At 39.9% G+C, this 12258-nt stretch overlaps 1 protein-coding gene across 4 annotated transcripts in view; it reads right to left on the bottom strand.

Annotated features, from left to right (window-relative positions):
* Window positions 1-11518, bottom strand: part of OGDH (oxoglutarate dehydrogenase) — a 66982-nt gene extending 55464 nt beyond the window's left edge. For all 4 annotated transcript variants that reach the window (XM_020893300.2, XM_020893302.2, XM_020893299.2 and 1 more), the window contains exon 1: window positions 11410-11518. The gene's annotated coding sequence lies outside the window, so the exon portion shown is untranslated. The remainder of the gene's footprint in view (window positions 1-11409) is intronic.
* Window positions 11519-12258: the final 740 nt, after the last annotated feature.

Genomic DNA, 12258 nt, shown 5'->3' with positions numbered 1-12258 from the left:
GTGACTAAGCAGCTGCAGCGGAGGGTCTTGAACCACTTCCAATCATGTGCAAGCATTCAGATGCCTCTGGAAGGGGACAAGGACACTGTGCTGCTTCTCTTCCCATAAAAATCCCAGCTGCCCAGTGGTCTCTTCCAGTCATAGCAAAAGAGGCCAGGGAAGGGGAGGGGAGCTGCTGGGCAGAAGTGAGGCTCACCACAGCCCTCTGCCCTGGGAAGTGGTGACTGATAGTCTAACAAATGGCTGGCCTTAAAGCAAGTGCCCTGGCTGTAAAGTGGGAATTACACCCCACCTCCACTCCTGCCTGAAGGAAATCCAAGCTCTGAGACAGGCTGAGAATTACCCAGAAATAAATGTTACATAAACTATCCTCTACATCGTTTGTAAGAACCCCTTCTCTGACCCAAATATGATCAGGATATGCATAAAGGACCCTGGCCTGTTTGGCTGCTTGGAAAAGACAGGTCAGCAAAAGCAGAATTTAAAAGCTAAACAACAAACAAAAACTTGCCACTTAAAAATTAAATGCAATCTTTAGGATGCTATCTTAACTCCTTTTTTAAAAAAGCCCTTAAGTAACTTCAGTAGTTCTTCCTACTGCCAACTCTATTCCAATTTTCTCAGCTATTAAGTTTAAGGCAGACAAAAAGCTATCAAAGACACTGATGGCAAAAATACTATTACTGTTGCTTTCCACGTTAATTTTTTAAAAACTCAGGCCGACACTCATCTCTTTCCTCCAATGTCATTATTATCTAGGCAGCTTGAAACACTCTGAGTTGGAGTCTTCTCCTAGAACACAGCAGGATCATCACCTCCATTAACAGTCATTATTCAGTTGCTGCAATACCCAATTAACAGGCACCACGCTGACAAGTACAAAACTGTTCATCTCTTCTTCCCAAAGCAGTCCTTCCAATATGATACAATAAACAAACCACATTACCAAGTTCTACAGTCATAAAATCTGACAAACAGCTTAGTGCTGCCCAGCACAATTACTAACAATCTTCAAACTTCCCTTAAGATGACTCATAGGAAAACTTTGCCTTCAGCAGACAGCTCAACATCTCCCTGCCTCCACCCCAGGATGACCAGGAACAGCTGTTCCCTATCCGCAATCTGAGAGACCACAGAGCAGACACCAGGTATACATTTCAGATTCTGGAAGGTTCAGATTCCATCCTTCCAATTCCAGAGTCAACATTAAGAATAGTGCATTTCTGGTAGGAATGCTGAACCGTTCAAACCCTTTCATGAAAGCTTTGGGTTGTCAAAAAAGTCCAAGTGTTCTGACTTGTGGTTGAGAACAATATTTCTACTTGATAGGAGTGCCAAATATTCTTAGTGGGGAAAGAACAGTCTTTTCAACAGATGGTGCCAGGGCAACTGGAGAGCCACATGTGAAAAAATGATCTTGGACCCCTGTCTTACACCATACACAAAATTAACTCAAAATGGATCAAAGACCTAAATGTAAGAGCTGACACTGTAAGACTCTTAGAAGGTTTCTAACTTCCAAAATGGAGTAAATCTTCAGAACCTTGAGCCAAACAATGTGTCTTAGGACACCAAAAGTACAAACAACAACAAACTGGACTTCATCAAAATAAAAACTTCAGTGCTTCAAAGTGAAAGTCACTCAGTCGTGTACAACTCTTTGTGACCCCATGGACTGTATAGTCCATGAATTCTCCAGGCCAAAATAGTGGAGTGGGTAGCCTTTTCTTTCTCCAGGGGATATTCCCAACCCAGGAATTGAACACAGGTCTCCCGCATTGCAGGCAGATTCTCTACCAGCTAAGCCAGAAGAGCAGTGCTCAGTGTTTCAAAAGACACCATCAAAAAAGGCAGTCTAAAAAGGAATATATGCAAATTATACAGCTAGTAAGGTACATGCATGCAGAATATAAAGAACTCATGACTCAAAAATATAAATATAAATCTATAGTGAAAAGTAACCCAATCAAAAAAACTGCCAAAGGATACAAATAGACATTTTTCCAAAGAAGACACACAAACGACCAGTAAAAATGTTAAAACATACTTAGCAAAAAAATTTGCAAATCAAAATCACAAGATAGGACTTCAGGCCCACTAGACTGGATTATAATCAACACAAGCAAGTGTTGGAGAGAACAGGAAGAATTAGAACCCTCATACAGTCCGGGTGGGAGTGTAAACTGGTGCAGCCACTTTGGAAAACAGTTTCTCAAAAAGTTAAACATAGAATTACTATGTGGCTCAGCAACTCCACTCCTAGGTACACAACCAAGAAAAACAAAAACATACGTCCACACAAGCCCTTGTACACAGATGTTCACTGCAGTATTATTCATACTAGCCAAAAAGTGGAAAAACTCAGAATGCGATAGAGCCATACTATAGAACTAAGCCATAATAGAACTAATAAAAAGGAATGAAATACCAATACATCCTGCAACACAGATAACCTTTGAATATATTAAGTGAAAACAGTCATTCACACAAAAAACCCACAATATTACATGACTTCATGTATATGAAATGTTCAGAACAAGCAAATCAATACAGACATAAAGCCCAGGGTTGGGGGCAGTAAGTATCTGATAGGACTACTAATGGGTATGGGCTTTTTGCATTGACAGGTGGATTTTTTACCACTGAGCCACCAGGGAAGCCCAGGTATGGGTTTTTTGGGGGCAGGGGGACATGAAAATATTCTAAAACTAGATTATGCTGATGGCTTCATGACCTTCTGGTATACTGTAAGACATTAAACTGTACAGTTTAAATGGGTGAATTATATGGTATATGAATTATACCTCAATAAAGTTTTTTTCTTTTAATCTTTGTCAACAAATATGCCCAACCCTAAATTTCATTGATTTTTTTTTTGCTACACAGAATGACATGCGAGATCCTAGTTCCCCGACCAGGGATTGAACCTGTGCCCCTCTCCACCTCCATGCAATAGAAGTGTGAAGCCCCAACTGCTGGACCACCAGGGAAACCCCTCAATAAAGCTGTTTTTTTTTTTTTTTTTGAGGAATTAAAGCTGTTTTTTAAAAAGTCTAAGAAGAAACACAAATCTATCAATATCAATAAAGTACCCAAAATGACACTCTTTGTAACCATTAATTTCAAGACACAAGTATATAAATCTATACATTTGAGGAAAATAACATTTAAAAAAAAAAAGCAAAAACTAAAGCAAAACTTGTTTTTAAGGGTTAAGTGCTCTGCTCTTAGGAAAATAAAACAGAACTTTATCTGCGCCTAAACATTCCCCAGTCAGGCAGCACACACTTTACCCAAGGTCACCTCCCCATTCACAGGATGGGGAGATAAACTGACTCCTGACGTCTATGACCGTCATGCTGGCTAGGCAGGGGAGTAATTAGAGGTAAAAACAGCTTGGACAGTTTCTCAGGACATGAGTCTTTGAGGGAAAAGCACATGCATAGTTAAATCGTTGTTACCATTGTATGTTGCCTGTGAACCATTTAAAAAGAACAACTTACCTTGAAAGGTGGTTATTTTTGGGGGGTGTTTCAGACTCAAGATTCTCATGACAAGTCAAGAAAACAATGCTTGCTACATACCCACGGCTGTTACTCCATTAGTCTAGCTTTAGCAGTGATACAAAGACATTAGGTACAGAGAGAGCACAAATACCAATTCTCTCTTACTGGCTGAGAAGCTAAGGAGAATTCAACATCTTTCACCTGTGATGCCTCATCAAACATAAACTGAGAGAAGGAAGAAGTTCAGGTTACTCTTAAAGTGCAAAGGTATTTTGCCATCATTAGATGAAAGTGGTGGCTGAGCCTGCAGGGCAAAGAAGCAGAATGACCCTTACTATGTGAGCCTTAAATGTGTCACCTGATCTATGGTCAGTTTCCTCTGCCATAAGGTGCAGGGAACAATCACTCCTGCTTTCTCAATGTCTTTTGTAACTATGATACAAAAATGAAAGAATTTTACACACTTAAATACTTTTATGACTAAAGGACAATTTACCAGAAAAACAAAAAACCAACCAACCAGCCAAATAAACAAACAAAAAACAAGAAAAGCAACCCCACAGCTAAGGCTATCTCTTAAAAAAGCTGAAGTTTCCAAGGTAAACCAAAACAGAAATAAATTTGGAGTGGGTAACTGACCAGACTGTTAGGAAGGACTTCCACCTCTGAACCAGGAACCCTAAACAAGCTTCAGTGCACAGGTCTGAAGACTGATCTGTCCTTCCCCAGACTGACACTCTTACCAGAGGTGCCCTGACTGTGGTGGTGCATGGTATAGGTAAGCTGGCATTTTTCAAAGGTGTTGGTTAAAGTATAAATTATTAAAATTTTATGAAAAGCAAGGGCAGTTGTCATTATTTATTAAAAACTTAAAAAGCATACACAGAACTTCTGTTTCCCACCACATGCAGCTAAAAATGAGATGTTTCATTAAAAAAAAACAAACACGATTCTGAAATGTGGAGAGGAGACAGACTGGGAAGGGACCTTGGGGCCCAGAAGACTCAGAATTGAGTTCTCCTTTTCTTTTTCCCTCACATATTCCGGGCTAGGTGCTGAAGAAGTTGGCAACCCAGAAACACCAACTACTGTACACTCAAAAAAAGCTGCAACATAAGTCTGCCCTCTCAGGCCAGAGGACTGAGAATGGAGCAGTCTAGCAGGACAGAATATTTTTGTGCAACCAACCCCACAGAAAACACAGTGGCCCGCTCCCACTCCATCTGGTAGTATCAGAGGAGATCAGCAACTTTCATCCCCACCAGTGACAATGACCCCCTCCCCTCAACAACATTAGTAGAGGCCAGGAGGGAGCCTGGATTTTACTGCCCAGCAGCACAAGGCAGGGTGGGATCTCCCTTCCCAGGCAGGGTGGAATCACAAAGGTCTAACTGAGAAATTACACCCACACAGCAGTGACAAGGAATCCCTACCCACAGATACCAAGGAGGCCAGGTGAGGAGCCTCCACCTCCACCCAGTAATAACCAGGCAGCACCTCCTATCCCCTCAGCAGTGTCAGAAGTCTGTTCTGTTGTGCTCACCAACACTAAGATGACACACATTAGAATTATGTGGTAAAGTTTTAAAAGAGCCAGCATCAATATGCTTCCACAAGCAACTATCAACATGCTTGAAACAAATGTAAATAGCCTCAGTAAAGAAAGAGAAGAACCAAATGGAAACTTCAGAACTGAAAATTATAATAACTAGCATAAAAAACTTGATAAATAAGTTAAACTAAAGAAAGAAGAAACAATGAACATGAACAAACATGAACAAAAGGAATTTCCCATTCTGAACAAGAGGAAACAGACTGTGGGAAAAAAACAGGGCCTCAGGGACATGTGGGACTATAACAAAAGACCTAATGCTGCATATAAATGTCATCAGAATCTTAGGAGGAGCAGAAAGGGGAAGGGGCTGAAAATGTATTAAAAAAAAATAATGGCTGAAAACTCCAAATTTAGCAGAAGACATAAACTTACAGATTCAAGAAGCTGAGAGAACCCCAAACAAAATAAACCCAAAGAAATACATTCCATGATACATCATAAGCTTTTGAAAACTACAAACAACTGAAATAGTATATTTCTCACCAGAAACTATGGAGGCCAAGAGAAAGTGGCACAACACTTTTCAAGTGCTGCAAGAAAATAACTGTCAATCCAGAGTCCTACATCCAGCAAAAACATCCTTCAGGAAAAAGGGGGGAAATAAAGATCTTAGATGAAGAAAAACTTTGCTGGCAGAAGATTTATCTTAAATGAATGGCTAAATGAAATCCTGTAAACAGAAAGTAAATGATAAAAGGGAAACTTGTAATATCATGAAGAAAGAACAAGAACAAAATATAGGTAAATATAATTTCCTTTCCTCTAGAATCTTGTAAATGATGTGTGATGGATGAAGCAAAAATTACTACACATCTAATGTGGTTCTAATGCTGTGTCTGTAGAAGAATTATTTAAGACAATTTTAAGTGGAGTAGGATAAAATGATGTAAACAGATATGGTTTTCATATTTCACTTAAAATGATAAAATGATGACACTAGTAGACTGTGATAAAATTATGTACATACAATGCACTACCTAAAAATCCACTAAAAAAGCTATACAGATATACTAAAAAACACTACATATAATTAAAAGTGGAATTTAAAAATGTGTTCAAGTTAAAAAAAAAAAAAGAAAAATGTGTTCAAGTAACCCACAAGGGGGCAAGAAAAAGAAAGCAGAGGAACAAAAGAAAATAAAGAATAAAATAGCAGACATAACTCCTAACATATCAATTATTACACTAAATGTAAATGATCTAAATACACCAGTTAGAGATAGGCAGAATGGATAAAACAATAGGATCCAAAAATATAAGAAATTTCAAATGTAACAATACAGGAAGGTTGGAAGTGGAAGGATGAAAAATTATGTATCATACAAACATTAAGCAAATGAAAGCAGGAGTTTATTTTGTCATCTAATAATAATACTATTATCAGACAAAATAGACATCAGAGCAAAGAAAATTACCAGAGATACTAATGACAAAAGATTAATCTATCAAGAAAATATAGCAATCTTAAATATGTATGTACCAAAGAACCTAACTGCAAAATATGTGAATCAAACTAATAAAAGTGAGTGTAGAAAAAAAAACAAATTTAAATTATAGTTGGAAACTTCAACTCCTCTCTTTTTTTTTTAACTCCTCTTTCAACAAGAGACAGAAAAGCTACATATGAGGTCAGCAAAGAAACCAAGAATCTCAAAAGTACAAACTACTACAACTTATCCAGTTTGAAATAGCTATTCAAGAAATTTCATGTGTAATTTAAAAGCTCCTGAGAAAGTAGACTCCGGGAAATTTTCTGGCATTCCAGGACTGGTTAGGACTCTTTACTTCCACTGCTGGGGGCATGGGTTCAATCCCTGGTTGAAAACTTAGATCCACATGTGGCAATGCCAAAAACAAAACAAAATGAAAAACAATGCAATCTACCATACTGACAGGCTCGAAAAGAAAAACTACATGCTCATATCAATAGATGCAGATAAGGGACTTGACAAAATTCAACCACCATGATAAAAACTCTCAGAAAACTAGGAATAAAAGGGAACTTTAACTTGATAGTAAGCCTCCACAAAAGCCTACAGCTAATACACACTACTTAATGGTGAAAGAGTGACTGCATCTTTTTAAAACTGGAAGCAATGTAAGGATGTCTACTTTCATCCCTACTATTCAACATAGTACTGAGAGCTGTAGCCAGTGCAATAAGCCAAAAAAAAAAAACAAAAACCCCGAACTAAAAGGCATACAGATCAGAGAGCAAGAAATAAAACTACTACTATTTGCAGATCACATAATCGATTATCTATGTACAAAACTTTAAGGAACCTACAAAAACATAAGTGTATTTGCAGGGTCAGAGGATACAAGATCAATATATAAAAACCAACTGTATCTCTACAAACTATCAATGGACACATGAAAAAGAATTTTTAAAAATGAAACAGTATAAGTCTAACAAAACATGTACAAGGCTTGTATGCTAAAAACTACAAAATACCAATGAACAAAATAAAAAAACCTAAATAAATGAGAAACATACCTTGTTCACGGACTGGAAGATTATCTCCAAATTGTTACACAACTTTAGCACAATTCCTATCAAAATCTCAGTGAGAATTTCTGTAGATAGAGGTAAGATTACTCTAAAATTTATAGGCGAAGGCGAAGAAATTAGATTAGCTGAAACAATAGTAGTGGAAAGAACCAATTTACTTAATTCCAAAATTTATTATGTAGCTTCAATAATCATATTGTATAGTTCTGATGGTGAGACTGACAAAAAGACTGATGAAACACAACAGAGAACTCTAAAACAGACCTGTACAAGCACAACCAACTGATATTTGGCAAAAATGTAAAAGTAATTCAATGGAGGAAGAACAGTCTTCTCAACAAATGCTGCTAGTTGGATATCTATAGTGGAAGGAAAAAGAAAAACAAAAGAATAAAAGGAAAAGAAAGAAATCACTCAAGCCATAATTCACACCTTATATAGAAATTAACTTGAAGTGGATTATAATTTACATGTACAACACAAAACTATAAAACTTATAAAGAAATATGTAATAGAAAGAGAGCTAGGTGGAATCTTTAACTTGCTACTAAAAGCACAACCCAGAAAAGACAAAGTTCATAAACAGGACTAGACCAAAATTAGAAGTTTTTGCTCTCCAAAAGAGCCCATTAAGAAGATGAAAAGACAAGCTACAGACAGGAGAAAATATCTGTAAACCACATATCTAACAAAGGACTAGAATACTTAAGAAATTCTCAAAATGAAACATTAAAAACTGCAAATGATCCAATTACAAAATGGGCAAAAGATATGAATAGGTATTTCACTGAAGAGGCAAATAAACACATAAAAAGACATTCAGTATCACTAGCCATGAGGGAAATGCAAATTAAAACCACAATCACTATGCATCTATTAGAATGGCTAAACATTTTTAAATGGTATTAAATGCTACCAAGAATATGGAGTAAGTGGGTCACAAATACATTATTGGTGGGAATGTAAAAGAAAAGTCTGTCTACTTTAGAAAAAACTAAACATGAAACCACCCTATGACCTAGTGATTACACTCCTGGGAATTTTCCCTCAGAGAAATGAAAACTTCTGTTCACATAAAAACCTGTATATATACCCCATATAAAAGTGCTATGTGGGGCTGTTCAACACAAGCTTAATAATGTACTTTTGTGAATGAGAGTTGGCATGTCAAATGCATCCTCTAGAAAAATAACCAGTGTAATATTAAGACTTGTTTTCTAAAGTTGATACCGTGGGTTATTTTTGTGAACAGTCTGATGTTTGGGACCCTTTTTTTCTCAAAATAAAAAAGTCCTTATTGAATCAGGAATTAAAAAAATAAAGATTAAAAAAAATAAACCAGGAATTTGAAGGAAAAAGAAACCCTAAAAACTTGTATGTAAATGTTTATAACAGCTTAACAGTCAAAGAATGGAAACCACCGAGATGTCCTTTAATGACTGGAGACTTAAGTCAGCTGTGGTACACCAATAGCCTGGTACATCAACAGCATAAAAATGAACAAAACTACTGATATAGGCAACAACCTACATGCATTTTCAGAGAATTATGCTTAGTGAAAAAAGCCAACCCTAAAAGGTTACATACTGTACGATTCTCCTTATGTAACATTCCTGACATGTCAAAATTATAGAAATGCAAAACAGATTAGTGGTTGCCAGGAGCTGAGGAATTGCAAGCAGGATGGAAGTCGGTACACCCATAACAAGATAACAGGAGGGACCCTTGGCATAATGGAAAGGTTCTCTATTTTGACTGTTAATCAATGTCAGTACCTGGTTGTGTACTGTACTTTTTGTAAAAATGTTATTTGAGAAAATGGGGACATTGAGATCTCTCTGTAGTAATTGTTATAGTTGCATATAATAGATTTGCATGTACAATTTCTCAAAATTACAAAATTCTAGAATATATTTCTCAATAATTGTACAATTATTCCAAAATAAAACTATCTAAAAATTTTAAAGATGGTACAGTACTTTTCTCAAATGGGGCAGTGAGGAGTAAGACTAATTAAAAGCAGATCTGATATACATAGATATATATGCAAGATACACATATAGCATGGTAAATATTTCACATTTAATAAGCTGTATATTCAAATTTAAATGAAATCAACAGAAATTAATGCATTTCTGAAATTAAAGTTAGTCTTTAAAAGTAACTAAATTTCGGTGATGGCTGCATACTATGAATACACTACAAACTAGTGAATTGTATACTTGAAAGAGTGAACAGTATGGTACACGAATTATATCTCAATAAAGCTGTTAAAGGAAAAAAAAAAGTACTTGAAATGTGGAAAATGCTCTTCAAAATTTTATCAGGATACTCTAATCTTTCTTCAACTTTCTAAGATCAGCTAATTTGCAAAGCTAGAATAGTATTATACATTTTCAGACCGTGAGGGTCTTGCACAAAAATCTGCAGTTTGACTCTTGCACCTCTTGTCACAGTGCAAACAAGACTTCATCCAGGCCATTTATCCTAAAGCTGCTCAGAGCAGTAAACCTGGGAGTCAGCCTCTAGTCCCTGCTTCAAAGTACAGGTAAAACCAAGCGGAGAAACCCCAGGACAAAACAGAGTTCACACCTCAGGTCTGAGTCATCTCTCCTCCGTTATGGGTGAAGGGCAGAGAGAGCAAGTTCTTGTCCGTACTCAATGTCTCACCACCAGTTTTCTACTAAGCTTCGGTACACAACTTACACTGACATCAGGTAGCTTTGCGAAAGGGAAAAGGTACACTAGTGTGTTCCTCGAGGAAACGCACTTCATCTCAACATGAGCTACCATATCCCTGGAAGAAAGAAGCGTACTGAATACAGTAGGGTACTGCAAGCTAGTCTACCCATTAAGGGTGTTGCCCCCAAAGAGTTCACAGGGAGGATGGGTGCTGTGGGTACTAAGCATGGAGGGCTCCTGAGTATATGGGCACTGAGCACGCGTGCAGCAGAGTAACCATTAGGGGTGTCACCCTGAAGAGCACAGAGAATGGAAACGAGTGCCGAGTACAGTCAAGGTACTGAGGATAGTGGAGGTACCAAGAGCTGGAGGGTAATTCACTCAAGGGTTCACCCCAGAAGAGCGCAGGGAGGATGGGTATGGATGAATACACAGGATAGATACTGTGGGGTAATCCGCCCCTCAAGGGCGTCACCCCAAGGAACACAGGAAGGATTATTAGCACTATGGGCACTGAAGACAGAGGGGTACTGCAGAGTAATCTGTTTCTCAAGGGGTCGTCCCAGGGGTGAAGGGTCAGTGCGGACAGAAGCCGACCAGCGGCTTCGCGCTCTGGGAAAAACAAATGCCCACAATTCACAGCCGGTTCCTCAAGGGCGCGCCACCCTTCCAGCAGTCCAGGCGGGGAGAGGACACAGCCTGATGACTCCCACGTGACGCCTCCTCGACCTTGGGGGTCACCCTGGCCGCTGCGCCCGTTCCCTCACATCCGCCGCGCAGCCCACCCCCCTGCCCATTCCAGCCAATGGCTTGCCGCTCCGCGCCCCGCGCGACCTCTGCGCACGCCCGCACCCGCCAATCTCCGCCCGCCAGGAGGCGCCCCCCGCACCATTGGCTGCCACGTCCGTCTGTCAGGCTCCGTCCCACCCACCTCCCCCCGTCAGCCCCGCTCCAGCCAGCTCCACTCCCTGTCACCGGGGCGGCGGCGCTAACGAGGGAGCGGCGGCCCTGCCCCATGCCAAGACCCTCGCCGCCTGCCTGACCGGAGCGGAGCCTCCCAAATCCTGCTGGACCCAGCGGCCGCGTAAGCCTACCTGTCTCCAGCTCAGCTCCACCCGAATGAGGCGCCGACACCCCACTCCGGGGCACCAAACTCTCGGCCCCGCCTCAGCGTGTGGCGTCAGCACGCCGCCCCGCCCCGAGACGAGAGGGGCCGTCCCTACCTCGTGAGCGGGGCTTCGACGTCACAGAGTCGCGCCCACATCTCTTGTGGCGCGGTCTTGGGGTGATAGTGTTAGCTTAGAGGTTGGGGCTTGTTTTTGGCATGTCCGGTCCTGACCTGCTTGCGTGACAGTTCTGAAAGGGGGTGTGCATGTTGCCAAGTACTGTCTCCTGCAGTAGGCTGTCAGGAGTCCTTTGATGGAGAACTGACCTGGTATATGCTGTCAGAAACAAACCTTGGTCGGCAGTGCGCCGCAGGCAGTGACCGTGGAGTGAGAACCAGGAAGTCCTAACCCTGACACTAGGTTTTCCCAAAGTAGGCAACGGGCCCGCGGGAGCCTTCACTTGGTGCATGGATGGTTTATTATGCTGTTTCATCGAATACCAAGTGGTCATCCGCTTTTAGAGGTTATTTTACTTACTGCTGAGAAAGGGGGAAAAAAAACCACTTTTACTCGGACACCTCAATCGTAGATACAGCACTGTTTTCAAAATGTGGAGGACAAAAATATCAATTTTGTTGAAATATGGTAAGTTGTAAGCAATCACATACTGAGAAAGTCCTTTCAGTTCTTCAGTCTTTATTAGCAAGGGAAAAGCCTCATTTAGTGCTAAAGTGTCTTTAATTCCACTTTTTCTTCTTTCCCTTTTCTGACCAAGATAGACTTAGGCTTAGGTGGACAATAATAAAGGTAGAAGTTACTTGGTCTTCCTGACTTGTG

The sequence above is a fragment of the Odocoileus virginianus genome, chromosome 1 (assembly GCF_023699985.2).
Source record: "Odocoileus virginianus isolate 20LAN1187 ecotype Illinois chromosome 1, Ovbor_1.2, whole genome shotgun sequence".
In the NCBI taxonomy this organism is placed as follows: Eukaryota; Metazoa; Chordata; class Mammalia; order Artiodactyla; family Cervidae; genus Odocoileus; species Odocoileus virginianus.
The sequence above is the reverse complement of the archived record's forward strand: the minus strand, read 5'-3'. Positions and strand labels throughout refer to the sequence as shown.